This window comes from Carlito syrichta, unplaced genomic scaffold (genome assembly GCF_000164805.1).
Source record: "Carlito syrichta isolate Samal-C Ts95f unplaced genomic scaffold, Tarsius_syrichta-2.0.1 Scaffold306896, whole genome shotgun sequence".
Lineage (NCBI taxonomy): Eukaryota > Metazoa > Chordata > Mammalia > Primates > Tarsiidae > Carlito > Carlito syrichta.
In genome coordinates, this window is record NW_007250992.1 from 2273 (window position 1) to 17148 (window position 14876).

The 14876-nt window shown below is 38.0% G+C and overlaps 2 pseudogenes across 1 annotated transcript; both read left to right on the forward strand.

Annotated features, from left to right (window-relative positions):
- The first annotated feature begins 330 nt into the window (after nt 1–330).
- On the forward strand, nt 331–795 carry LOC103265874 (annotated as a pseudogene). The gene has a single exon (XR_504665.2). The product of XR_504665.2 is annotated as a non-specific lipid-transfer protein pseudogene (transcript).
- Nucleotides 796–4695: 3900 nt separating this feature from the next.
- Nucleotides 4696–5552, forward strand: LOC103265875 (annotated as a pseudogene).
- Nucleotides 5553–14876: the final 9324 nt, after the last annotated feature.

Sequence of the window (14876 nt, forward strand, 5' to 3'; positions counted from 1 at the left end):
CTACAATAAATCAAAAAATCAGCCGGGCATGGTAGCGCATGCCTGTAATTCCGGCTACTTGGAAGGCTGAGGCGGAAGGATCGCCGGAGCCCAGCAGGTCGAGGCTGCGGTGGCCGGGAGCGGCCACTGCACTCCAGTCTGGGCGACAGAGTGAGACTCCAACTCAAAAAAAAAAAAAAAGAAAGAAACCTCTAAGGTACATAAGATCAGATACTCACTGGATTGGAACAGAAATCCATTCTCATATATTTCACGCATGTATATTAATTTTAAAATGTATGGGGAAAGAGGCAAGTTCCTGATGCAAAGGTGGCTCTGAAGTACAATTTAGGCTTCAGATGAGCAATGGTTGTGACACGCTGTAGGATAGGCCTCCCCGAAGCAGCCAGTTCTTTTGGAACTCATCAAATTGAGGCTGCACCAAACAACTCTGCAGGTGATGGGTTTAAGGCAAATCTTGTCTTTAAGGAGATTGAGACGTTTGAAGAGGAAGGGGAATCGTTTGTGAAGAAAATCGGTGGTATTTTTGCCTTCAAGTTGAAGGATGGCTCTGGGGGTAAAGAAGCCACCTGGGTAGGGGATGTGAAGGATGGCAAAGAATCAGTGCTTCCTGACTCAGATAAGAAGGCTGATTGCACAATCACAATGGTTGACTCGGACTTACTGGCTTTAATGATGGGTAAAATGAATCCTCAGTCGGTCTTCTTCCAAGACAAATTGAAAATCATGGGCAATATGGCTCTAACTATGAAGTTACCAAACCTTCAGCTTCAGTCAGGCAAAGCTAAACTGTGAAGAACTCCCTATGGCTACTTTTGAAAACCAAAATAAGATTATAGATATATATCCATATAGTTCAGTGTCTGAACTTAGATCTGAAACTACACATTGGCAAATAGCATGAGGTATGTTTGTTTTTAAATGAGTGTGACCTATCCTGCTTTCTAAGCTCTGAGTGACGAGAGCCTAATGGCGTACTACTGCTTTGCTGAACTGCATACGACTGTGCATTATAAAATTAATCTGGTAATTATGGTTTGGGGTAAAGCTGAGTTTCAGCATAAAATTAGGAACAGTCAAATCCAAAAAACTATGTAAACAAAAACCTTGCTTGCTCATATAGTATATTTAAGGATTATTCTGCTGAAGATTCAATTTAAGAGTTTTCCTTAGGAGAACTAGGAAAGAAACAATATCAATAGTTAGCTAGTAATTAGTGTTGTACACTTAGTGACCATAATCAATGTCTAATTAATAGTTCTTCAAATTTGGGGCTGGGATTAAAAAAAAAAACTTAAAAATTTTGCATTTTATGCCATAAAAAAACAGTATTTTCTTCTCAAATCAAAATAAAATAAGTGTAATCAGAGTTCGGTGGGAAATATCTGTAGCTGAGCACAGGCCTATTTTTAAAATAAAAATATTTTAAAAGTGAGCTTCCTTCTTGAAAAAATGTGCATATTAGAGTCATAAAATGCTGTTGCTAAAAATAATTGAATAAAGTTTGCTACAAAAGGCACAGTTTTCAAATTATAATCTCACATTAATTTAAATTTATAAAGTTCTTAGTCCTTTGTTATAATTTTCCTTTTTCATATAAGTTGAATTAATTATCTACATTTAACTTTTTCCCTAATTTTTCTAATGCTAATGTTATTTCTTATAATTCAGTGAGATATGGGGTAAAATAATGCTTTGGGAGAATGTTTAATAGAAAATTAAAATAAAAACAAAAAGAAAATGTATGCCACTCTTTTGTTTTTCACTATTGTACTTTCCCATTTTCTGAAGATAAGATAGCCTGTGTGGTTATTAATAATTTCAGAAACTCTAGAATAGTGAAGAGTAGGTTAGCATAGATATATGTACTTGGATTCAATTGTTTGGCAAAGTTGGATCTGTAAATTTGAATGTCTTAGAGATTATATATTTGAATTGATAGAATTTGATCTCTCAGCCATTGTACTTAGGAAGTGTTTTTTTTAATAAACTATTTTTAGAGTAGTTTTAGGTTCACAACAAAATTGAGTAAAGATGCAGAAATTTCCCATATATCTTCTACCCAACACAGGCATATCATCTCCCATTATCAGCATCTCTTACCGGAGGGTTATACATTTGTTACAATTTAGAAGCATACACTGACATATATCATCACCAAAAATCCATAGTTTACACTAGGTAATTCACTCTTGTTATGATTATATGAATTTGGACTAATGTTTAAAGACATATATCTTATATCTTAGTATCTTATAGGGTAGTTAACTGTCCCCCAAATTCTCTCTGCCTTCTGTATTCATTCTTTCTTCTCCCTCAACCCTTGCAATCACTGATTTTGTTTAATCATCCCCATAGTTTTTGTCTTGTTTTGCTTTTTCAGAACGTTATGTAGTTGGAATCATTTAGTATGTACCCTTTTCAGCTTGGTTTCTTCCATCTAGTGAAACATATTTACATTCCCTCCATGCCTTTTCATGGCTTGATAACTCACTTATTTCTAACACAGAATTACATTTTATTGTCTGGATGTTCCATAATTTATCTGTTCACATAGTGAAGGATATCTTGGTTGCTTTAAAGTGTGGGCAATTACAAATAAAGCTATAAACTTACATGTGCAGGTTTTTGTGTGAACAAAAATTTTCAGTTTATTTGGGTAAACATAAAGGAGTATGATTGTTGAATCATATGGTAAGAGTACCTATAGTTTTGGTAAAAACTGCCCAACTCTCTTCCAAAGAGGTTATAAACTTCGAATCTCCACCAGTAAATAAGTAAGACTTCTTGTGACTCCACAAGCATTTAGTGCTGTCAGTGTTTTCTATTTCAATCATTCTACTAGACGTGTAGTGGTTTCTCATTGTTGTTCAAATTAGCATTTTCCTAGTGGCATATGATGTGGAACAACTTTTCTTTTATTTATTTATTTTTTATTGTATTTTATTTGTTTGTTTTTGAGTTGAAGTCTCAGTCTTGTCACCCAGGCTGGAGTGAAGTGGCACACTCATGGCCACCACAGCCTCAACCTGTTGGGCTTAAGTGATCCTTCTTCCTGAACCTTCCAAGTAGCTGGAACTACAGACACAGGCCACTACACCCAGCTAACAACTTTTCATATACTTATCTGCCATGTGCACTTTCTTTTCTTTTTTTTTTTTTTTGATAAAATCTTTGGCCAGTTTTTCAAGTGAGTTGCTTGTTTTCTTATTATTGGATTTTAAGAGTTCTTCATATATTTGGATAATAGTCCTTTTCTTTTGTAAGCATTTTTTTTCCTATTTTATAATGTGTCTTTTTGTTCTTTTGTCTATATCTTTTGGAGAATAAAAAAATAATTTAAATGAAGTTCAACTTATAAATTCTTTCTTTTATGGATCATGCCTTCGATGTGTATCTAAAAAAGTTCATAAATGCAAGGTCATTTAGATTTACTCCTATATTATCTACTAGACATTGTATAATTTTGCATTTTATATTTAAGTCTGTGATTCATTTTGATTTAACAGTTGTGAAAGATGTAACTCTGTGTCTAGATTCATTTTTTTTTTTTTTTTGGTGTATGTATGTGTCCAGTTGTTCCAGCACCATTTCTTGAAGAGCCTATCTTTCATGGTATTGCCTTTGCTTTTTTTGGTCAAAGATCAGTTGATAATTTAAGTGGCTCTATTTCTTGGCTCTCTATTGTTTCATTTATCTATTTTTTCACCAATACCACACTGTTTGGTTACTGTAGTTTTATATACACCAGCTTGCTCTTTATTAAATATGGTAAGCCGGGCTCGGTGGCTCAGCCTGTAATCCCGAGCCTTTGGGAGGCTGAGGTGAGTGAATTGCCTGAGCCCGCGGGTTCGAGACCCGCCTGGGTAGCGAGACCTCATCTCTACAATAAATCAAAAAAATCAGCTGGGCGTGGTGGCGCATGCCTGTAATTCCGGCTACTCGGAAGGCTGAGGCGGAAGGATCGCCGGAGCCCAGCAGGCCGAGGCTGCGGTGGCCGGGAGCGGCCACTGCACTCCAGTCTGGGCGACAGAGTGAGACTCCAACTCAAAAAAAAAAATAAATAAATAAATAAATAAATAAATAAATAAATATGGTGTTGCTTTCCAAGTTTTTTTTTTTTTTTTTGTCTTCTTATATAAGTATAGAATTATTTTGTCAATAGTTGCAAAATAACTTGCTGAAATCTTGAATGGGATTGCATTTAACCTATAGGTCAATTTGGGAAAAGCTGACATCCTGACAATATTGATTCTTCCTACCCTTATCATGAAACGTAATTTATTAGTTTGTCTTGATTTTCTTTTTTTTGGTCAGTTTTTTAGTTTTCTTCGTATGGATCTTTCTGTAAGTTTTTTTACTATCATACAAGGAGCAAGAGCTAATAGACAAGTTTAGCTCTCTCTTAGAAGGGCTCTAATTTTTAACCTTAATTAGTCAAGCATTTCATATTTTAGAATCCCATCAATCTTAGTTATGAAGCATCAGCACATACAAATAAGAATCACAGTTGAGACCCTGAATGCCAAGGCCCACTACTGTGGTTGCTTTCTGTGTTCAGATGCCGGCTATGCAATCTTCTCACTGAATCTCACACAAGCTATAAGATGTGGAGGTTTCATCTTGTAGATGAGGAAGCTGAATCTCAGAGAAGTTGAGACACGCGGCCGTGATCACACAGCTGGAGATAAGTTTGAGGACTGAGAGGACCACATGCCCAAGTTGGAGCAGATAAACGGCACGAGAATCCTGAGCAACCAGAACATCACCCTCACCAGGAAGGAGCTGCTGAGTACAGATCTGCTGCTGTTGGCGACCTTCGGCTGGAATCCATGCCTGCCCACGCCCACCCACGCCTGTCCACTTCCTGGACTACTACCTCTTGGCCTCTCTCAGTCACAAGGACCACCACTGCCACACCTGGTCCACCACCTGCCCCTCCAAGACCAAAGAGTGCCTCAAGGAGCATGCTCACTACTTCCTAAAGGTCACCCTGCAAGGTCATATATTCTACAAATTCCCACCCTCTGTGGTTGCTGCAGCCTGCTTGGGGGCTTCCAGGATTTGCCTGTGGCTGCCGCTCTACTGGACCAGAAATCTGCAAAGAATCTCAAAGTATTCCCTGGAGCATCTCAGCATGTATATTGAAATCCTCAAGGATGCTGTCGCAGTGAAGAGCTAGGCCTTGGCTTTGGTGCCCAGCATGCCCCCCGACCCCACCAAGGTGCTGTTCTAGCTGCCCGCCTATCCAACCCTCAGCCAGTCGGTGATCACCCTGGAGCAGTTCCAGAGTCCCATGCAGGACCTGTGCCTGGCCTGTTGGAACTCACTGCAGGCCCACCGTTCAGGGATCCTGCTCTCGAGGGACATGGACTCCTCCATCCACACCCCGTACTCCACCCTCCAGCCCCTGGATATGTGTCCCATATCCATTCTCTGCATCCCTCGGCATACAGATTGTCATCACAGATGAACCCTGACACTGCCTCGCTGCCACCGATGGAAGCAGTCACTTCAGCGGGAAGCCACGTGTTCTCCACGGGTTTTTTTAGATAGGTCACCTGTGAGCCACATGGTGAAGCCTTGGAGAGGAAGATACAGAGGAAGAGGAAGAGGACACTGAAAGGGAGAGCTCAGCCAAGTGTGGCAGCAGGAGGCCGTGTCCGAAGAGCCTTGGTGCCCTTGACTGTGGAGAGTTCGTGCTCCTTTAAAATAAAATGAACCCGGAGCAAACCATTCAATGACATACCTGATCCGACAGCATTCCTCTGAGAAGTGTCTTCCACATGTGGCTGGGGTACCACGGAATGAATCAGCGGGCCATCCCCTCCAACAGGAGCCCAGGGAGTTAAGAGACTTGATGGGAGGCCAGGAGACTGGGGACTGGTCACAAATCGCTAGTCCATAGGTGTGTCTGTCTTTTAGCGTCAAAGGCTTCCCTACTCCTGGCCAGTGGCAGCTACATCACTGAAAAGGGAGGGGCAGCCTGGCATGTTCTCAGGACCCCGGAAGATGCTAGGCTGGTGTTTTGTCTTTCCCTAGCTCCACAGAGGGGCCCATGTGTCTATATATGCCTGAGTGTTACCCAATTAGGCCCTGGGGGATGCATGTCTTGCCTTTGTTGTTGAACCTAACACTCTTTTCAGCCTTTTAGGTATGTCATGTGCTGCTGCTTCCAGAAATGTCCTCACTTTCTGTCCAGTCAGATGTCTTGTTTATATACTATATCAGGGACTTTATGATACTTGAAAATTCCTTAGGAGAAAAAGCAAATGTAATTGCCGCACTGCCTGTCTCCTGTGAGGGCTACATTTTAATCCAGTTTGTTTCAGGTAACAGAGCTCCCTCTCCATGACTGGGGAGAACCACTTTTCCTGGTTTCCAGTTCTGAAAGATTCCATGTCTTGGATAATGCATTCATCTGCAAAGCTTCTATAACCACCCAGAAGGGTAAAGGTTGCAGAAAGGAAGACAAAGCTTTGAAATAATCCCCACCTACTTCCCTAACACACTCTAGGACATGAGGGTAACCCAGCCTCGGCCTGAGTGTGGCTGATGATGAGGGATAGCAGTGTGGAAAGTTTGCTTATTGCCCTGGATTTGGGAAGCAGGATGGACGTGAGCATATGAGTTAGCCATGGATAGACTGGCAACTGGCTGCATCAGAAGCCAGTTTTGAAGGATCTGCAGCAAGAGGGATCTCAAAAAGACTCTTGTGACCATGTGCAATAAGTTTTTATTTGGGCTCGCAGTTTGTGCTCTACATGGTGTCTTGGCTGGTTTGGGGTCGATGGACACATCATTCACTCACCAGAATTGGAAGATGCAAAGGGCCATGGAAGCAACTTAGGGGTCGTTTGCTAGTTTAATATAAATGGAGTCTTGCTGTATTTCCCAGTCTGGTCTTGAACCCAGGTCTCAAGCCTCGGCCACCCAAAATGCACCTTTTTAAAGAAGAACCCATCCTGGTTTTCTTAGCTCCTGTGCTGGTCCAGGGTATAAAGCTTTTCAGAGCAGATGAAAGTCTCAGCATGGAAACGGGAAGAGAAGCAAAGTTGCCACCATGTCACACTAGCATGGAAACTGCACGTTTGTTTATTGTTTGTTTGTTTGTTTTCCTTTGCCAGTCTCCTTCTATTTATATGCAACCAGTTTGAATCCCAAATTATTGTATCTGGTTCATGATTGGGGGCTTGTGTGGGGCCCCTCACAGCCAGCACATCCCTTAGAAAAAGGCATCCCATAACAAATACACCACCTGGAAAAAAAAAAAAAAAGATCACAGTTATTTCTCAGTTTGGCAATTGTAAAAAAAAAAAAAGATAGAGATGGATTTAACACTATATCTAATGTCAAGAACATTCTTGGAATCTTAAAGCTTAGATCAGTAGAGTAAAATTCTTACACTAACCTTATGAAATAATTAATAACATGGTCTAAGTCAATGCCACAATAGACAGGGTCTTCTGGCACATCTGAGTATTATTCTAAGAGTGTTTCAAAACCATTAAGGTTGAAAAGAGAATGAAATATCCATTTATTTCTGTTCTAATCATTTATTTTTATTAAACAAAACATTTTGCATTTATTGATAGAATAGAGATATATTCTATGTTTTTATATAATTCAATTTCTAAGGAAGTTATGAGAAAATATAGAAATTCTTTAATATTCATTTATTTTGAGTTGGAGTCTCACTCTGTTGTCTAGGCTGGAGTTCAGTGGCATACTCATGGCCACTGAAACCTCAGCCTACTGGGCTCAGGAGATCCTTCTGCCTAAGACTTCCAAGTAACTGGAACTACAGATGCATGCCACCTCAGCCGGCTAGCTATTTTTTGATTATTTATTGAAGAGATGAGGTCTCGCCAAATTTCCCAGACTGATCTCGAAACCCTGATGTCAGGCAATCCTCTCGCCTCTGCCTTCCAAAGTGCTGAGATTATAGGCATGAGCCTCCACGACCAGCCATTTCCATTCTTTATATAGTTGAATCCCAGGACTTTTTTTATTTTATAAGGAAAAACGGTAAGGTTTATGATTTTTATAAGCTTTTTTGTTAATATGGCATTTGCTTTTTTTTTCTCTTGAACATTATGAGGATCAAGAAAACAGGACAAGCTGATGAATTTACAAAAAATACAGTAACAGAAGAGCTAATAGTAGAATTATAGTGATCCAAAAGTCTATCATTGCATAAAAATAAATTATATCTACAGGGCTAAAAGAGAATGAAATATGTGGGGTAAATGCAGAGCATATTTCTTGCTCCTCTTCAGCTGCTGATGCCTTCCCCAATCATGAGGATAAACGCTGTCCCAGACTATGTGTCCCCAGTCAAGATGCCCTTGGAACTATGAAAACTTGCATGCTTAAGGGAGTACTAAGAAGGCAAACACCCTTGTTCTTGCTTCTTTGCATGTATGTAATGCTGTTATTTGTGTCTTGCTCCCTTACCCATGATGGGGGCGTATAATCTCTCCAAGACTATTGGGGAGTGGAGAGCATTGAACCACCCAGCTGCCATCAGTCCCTCCTGTGAGTAGTAATAAACTCATGTATTTCCCAATCTCTCCTTAAGATGATTTTTTGGGAATATGTACATGTTATGTGAGTGCCGAATTTGGGGCTTTTGCAATACAAAGTGTAATTCTGAGTGCTGGGTAATTATGATTAATTAAATAGCTAAATACCTTGATACAGGTCTTCAGTTAAATATTAAACAGTTTATAATTCTTAACTTTGACATATAGTTATTTTGACAAACCTTTGCAAAACTAAGGAATAGTAACCTCTGGTAACAACCATATACTCATTTTAAAATTTTGATCCAAAATATACTTTAATGGGAATGAATTTTCTTCTTGTAACAAAACCTTTATTTAGTAAAGAGACACCAGACAGTAAAAAAATCACTGAATCATGCATTCCCAATAGAAACAAATAAGAGTATGTTTTGAATTTCACCAAGACACACAAAAGATGTATTTAGAAGTAAACCCCATTGTTAATTACCTAATCTTCTTTTAAATAAAACTATTACTTTTTTGTGGTCACCAGAGTCTCAGTAAGTCATCTTATTTTTTATATCTTTTTTATGATAGCTGTGCATATATTCAAAGACATGGAAAAGGAGGTGTTGCTGTTTCTTTCTTTCTTTGTTTTTCCCCAATGGTATGAAGTTGTCAAGTGATGAGTACTTCTATGCATGACAGAATAGCTTAAATTCTTCTCCCTGTTTATCCCAGCTAAATACAACTACATTTTATCTTGTATCCTGAAAAGAACACAGTCTTTAAAACTGAAAGAGAATATATAAAGTTTGGAGAAAATGAACTAATTAAGAAGATACAACTGAAGAAGACTGAAGCAACAACACAGAAGAAAAGCCATCTCATGATCTCCCATCCAAGAGAAGGCAGCTCAGGCTTTCAGCAACTAAAGACCCCAGATCCCCTAGACTTATTTCTATCCTGGATCAAATGGGAGTCCTGCTTACAATACCAGCAACAGGGATGCATCAGAATTATTTTCTATCATAACAGAACACAGTAAGTGAAGGGGAAAACTTCTGATTCCCCACCCATTCTGAAGCTGCCTCCTCTATCCAGAGACATGATATATAGCAAGGATAATTAGCTACAGGAATCCACAATAAGCCCCCAGCTAGGAAAACTTCTTTGTCCAATGAAACTTGAGAACACCCCTTTCCAACTGAGGGACATTGTGAGCTAAAGGGATGCCAATAGGTCTGGTATTCAAAATATACAAGGAACTCTTAAAACTCAACAAAAAGAAAAAATATTGATGAAAATGAGCAAAATATCTAAACTGACACTTCACCAAAGATGATTGATATATAATTAGCAAATAAGCATATTTGAATTTAACAGAGAAAAAGAGAATTTCCCAGAAAAATATGAAAGATAAAACTTTTTCGAAGAATATGCATACACACATTAACCATACTGCATATTCAAGTTTTTACTTGCATTTACTTTGCAAATCTTATTAAAACACATTTTATATTTATTTCGTGTCATGTTTAATCCACATAGGAATATTTGCTTACTGTTCTCAGACCAATTTATTTAGCCCTTCTATGGCTTCTGTCTTTCCAGTGATCATTCTGTTTACTCATACTTACTAAAAAAGGTCTGTGTTTTCAGTAGTGATTGTTGACATATATATTTTTCAGAGAATGAGTTTTTTCTATTTATATTTTTCTGACTCAGGAAAAAAAAATGAGAACAGTTTGCACGTTGTCATTGCTATACTTTGTCCACAGGTCGGAGAGGGAACTAGAGGAAGCCCGAGCCCAAAATAACCTTAAATATTGTACCTATAGTTATCATCTTCAAATATGTTGTGGCAATACATTAATTAAGGTAGTGTTTTGCTTATTTTTATTAAAAATTACAGCAGTCTCATTTTTCACACCTAGCATTAAACTTCATAACAGTTTATTAAACTTTGGATGATCCATTATCAAGCATATAACTTGGAAGACGCAATAGAGATTTGGTTTCAATAGTCAGACTGTACCAACATACTTTGTGTTTTTCAGTCACAAATCATCAGTATATGTTTCTGGAATCTCTGATTATCTTTTAATTTATCAATTAAATATGTATTTATTTAACTCTTTCTGCATTCTAGGCACTGTCTTAGAAAGTGAATATGAGGCCAGTTGCGGTGGCCTCATATTCACTTTGGGAGGCTGAGACAAGAGGATTGCCTGAACCCACGGGTCTGAGACCAGCCTGGGCAACATGATAAGTCCTTGTCTCTACAATAAATCAAAAAATTAGCTGACTGTGGTAGTGTGCACCTGTGGCTACCTGGCTTGGAAAGCTGAGGCAGAAGCATCGCCTGAGCCCAGCAGGTGGCAGCTGCAGTGGCCAGGAACGTGCCACTGCGCTCCAGCCTCCAGCCTGGTCAACAGAGTGAGACTCCAGCTCAAAACATATATATATGTTTTTATTTATGTATATATTTATATATTTAAATTAAATATATATTTAATTATATATATGAAATAGAGAACAAGAGATATGATCATAGAATAAATTTGGTATGATAAAAACAAGAATTAAACACAAATAGTCAAACATAAATCCACAAATAATCAAATCCAGGTGGATTTACGTTCAGAAAGAATTAAACTTAAAAAAAAAATTGCTATTCAAACATTTTCTGTTCTAGACCTCCAGACTTACATCCAAGAGAAAATTAAGATATCAACATTAAGTCCAAATCACCAGATAATTAATTTGATTTTTAAGACCAAATTATCAAAATAAGCAAAAGCAGACCTTTGTTCAAATGCACCTCTATAGATACTTTTCTTTCAGGGAGAGTGGGTGGCTTAGGAGAGAGTAAGTTGCGAAATGAGATATATCTAGATTAATAGAATCAAGAAACTCCTCCACTTCCATACGATTGTCATTAACGCTTTCATATATGAGTTAGTCCCTTTTATAAATTTTCTTATGTGAATGCTGTGCATTCCCCATACTTCCACCCAATAGTTATTCACCATATTTTATCTGCACTCTTCTTCTTAAAGTTATCTGTTAAAAATTACCTTCTTTTATTTTTAAGTCACTCTAAGATTAATAGTGATTTAATAGTGAGGAATAGTCCCGAGAGTTTCTGAGAATATGTGCACAAGGTAGTTAAGTTATACTTGGTTTTATATATCTTAGAGAACCAGATGTTTACAGGCAAGGACGTAAATCAATACAAGTGAGGTTAGCATTGCTTTGGCCTGGAAAAGCAAAACATCTCCAAGCAAAAGGCTTGCCACTATAACCCAATCTACCACCATAACTTGTTCTTGACCAGGCTCTGAACCTCCATTCTTTCTGCAAACTCAAGATAGTATATATGCTTCTATACTCCATTGGCAGGTGCAAGTGATCATTCTGACTTTTCTGTGGTGCACATTAATAAGTTGGTATTCTATTTATCCTATTAATCTGTCTTTTGTCAATTGTTTTTTTCACAAAACTTCAGAGAATAAAGAAAGAGCTTTTCCTCAGTCCCTACACATTCAATGCACACATAGGGTAACAGGAAAACTGTTAAATATGAATTCAAAAGGCAAAAAGACTTTCAAATATGCCATTTTAGAGAGTGTGACCTTGAGAAAGTAATTTGTAGCTTTTATCTATCCCTCTTTTTTCCCAGTTGCATACATAGCTGAATAGTAACCATTTTATTAATTAATTAAATAAGAAAATATATAAGCTTCATCATTAATAAAATATTATAAAATAATATCATTATTAAGTAGAGCTTATGTTATTCCCAGTTCACAAATGAGAGAACAGTGATTAATTTGTTCAATGTCTTAGAGTTTAAGTGCCACTGTTAAAGCTAAGTCAGATCTTCTGTCTTGATATTCATTTTATGTCATGTGGAGGCCAAGATCCTAAAGATTCAGAGAAAATCACTGACATGAAACAGATTAATTTATAGCAGAAAAGACATACAAACTTGTTTAATATATATATGCAGGAGCCTCAGAATGAAGACTCAGCTTTGCAATAAAAGTACAGAAGTTTACATATCATCTTGAGGTTATAAAAATAATGGAAATTTGGATTCTGATAAAACAAGTTATGAGAGGTGGCCAAAGAGTAATTCTATTAAGGGACAATAAATGATTACCAGGAAGAATGATTGGATCAGGAAATAGAAACTAACTTGTAAATCATTCTCTTTGGAATTTAAATGATCCTTGGAGACAGACATTATCTGTTCAGATGTGGTTACATTTTTGGGTCTTCTTTCCTATACTGGATAATGAGATGACAGAAAGGGGAAACAGAATGATTGTTTTCCTTGATGGGTCAGTCCTAACTTTATGTAGATAGGGGAATGTCTCTTCCAGACATCATTGATCTCTAAAGATTTTTTATTTTAAATGGTCTTTATACCAGAGAGCCATATTTTGGTGTAAAATATTTTGATTTATTGTAATCATCATTTATAATACTCAAGTCCATAGTTAGAAGACATGGCACAACTTTGAAACCCCATTTTTCTTATACAGTAATTGTTAGTATATAAGAAACATAATAAAAAAGAGAAATACCTTTTGATGCTGTGTATGGTGTGGAATGTTGCTCTTTGGGTTATTTAAGTCTGCCACAGAAAAGAATTTCAGAGCAAGTTCAAAGTGTAGTTCAGCACATAATTTATTAGAAAGAGACATGCTCAAGGGAGAGTGTGGGTTCCTTAAAAGATGGCTTGTAAGGCCGGGCATGGTGACTCAAGTGTATAATCCTTGCATTTTGGGAGGCCAAATTGGAGGTTTGCCTGAGCTGACAGGTTGGAGACAAACCTGGCCAACATGGTGAGACCTCATCCCTACAATAAATCAAAAAATTAACCAGGCATGGTAGCTCTTGCCTGTAGTTCCAGCTACTTGGAAGGTTGAGGTAAAAGAATTGCCTGAGCCCAGCAGCTGAGGCTGTGGTGACCATGAGCATGCTACTCACTCCAGCCTGGGTGGCAGAATGAGACTCCAACTCAAAGAGAGAGAGAGAGAGAGAGAGAGAGAGAGAGAGAGAGAATGTGCTTGCCTTTAACAAGAAATTTTACTTTCAGTGGGGGATTAAGCAGATCATGGGCTAAGAGTGGAGGGCTGCTGGTAACTGGTCATGAGTTTTGATTACTGCCATAGGACAAGGATCTGAGAATGGGGGTTTCTTACATTTCTCATATTTGATTCAGAGCTGTTTATCTAAATTTATCAAGGTAACTTCTTTGATTGTTGTAACTTCCCATCTCAAATTAAGGAATTATCAGCATGATTAGCTTTTGTGCTATGCTGAAACTGCTTGTTAATTCAGTTCAGGGGTGGGTGAAGGAGGATTAGGAGATCTCCCGAGTCATGTCCTTGTTAATTTAGCCTCAGGGGTAGGTGAGGGACTATGCAATATAAATTCTAAGTAAGTTATACTTTCTTCAAGCATTTTTTTTTGTAATGATGCCAACCCATCTCCCTGTAACCTGGTTACAGAAATAAACTTGCATTTCTCCCAGTTTCTGCCTCTTGTCTTCAATTGACTGTGAGGGAAGCAGCTAGACTAGTTTATCCAGAAACAAACTGGTGATCTGGTGGGATATTGCTGCTTACAGCTGGTTGGTTTCATTTGGACTGTCCCACGGAAACTCCCTGCAGCTGCTGGAACCCTTTTCACTTTGAGGACTCTCCAGTTTATGTCCCCGTTGACCCCAGTCAACGTCCTTTTGTGATCCACAAAATGGAGAAAATGGAGATCAGAGCAGATGTGCTCATGGGTAAGTCAGATTAGATCTGAAGTCAATAACTTAACTCCTTCTCATTTGCGTTATGTATAGCTGTTTGCAGACACCAGAGAAGGTGGTTGTAACTCGCTTGTACTTTTGGAATATCTTTTGGTTTCTATTTTATCTTTGGGAACAGATACACTCATGGATAAGAAAGAACAGATCATAAGCTGGGAGTTTAACCCTTTCTCATTTGGGTTTTTAATAGTTATTTGCCGGCAAAAGAGAGTGATTGTAACTCATTTGCACTTTGGGATATCTTTTGGTTTCACTGTTTGTACTTGTCTGCTTCATCTTTGTCTTTGTTTTAATATGTAAAATAACAAATATATCCCATTTGACAGTTCTTCGGGACAGATACTATCTGATTGGAAGCAATGTGGATACCTACCTATAACAAAAGTAAAAAAAAAAGAAGGCAAAAGAGTTTTTGGTTTGTTTTGTTTTGTTTCAAACTGCCATGGAAACTACTTTACCCAAATTTTTTTCCACAGCCTTTGTTAGATTACCTGTTGGGGCAAACAGAATTTAACCATGTAAACAGGTTCCAATTT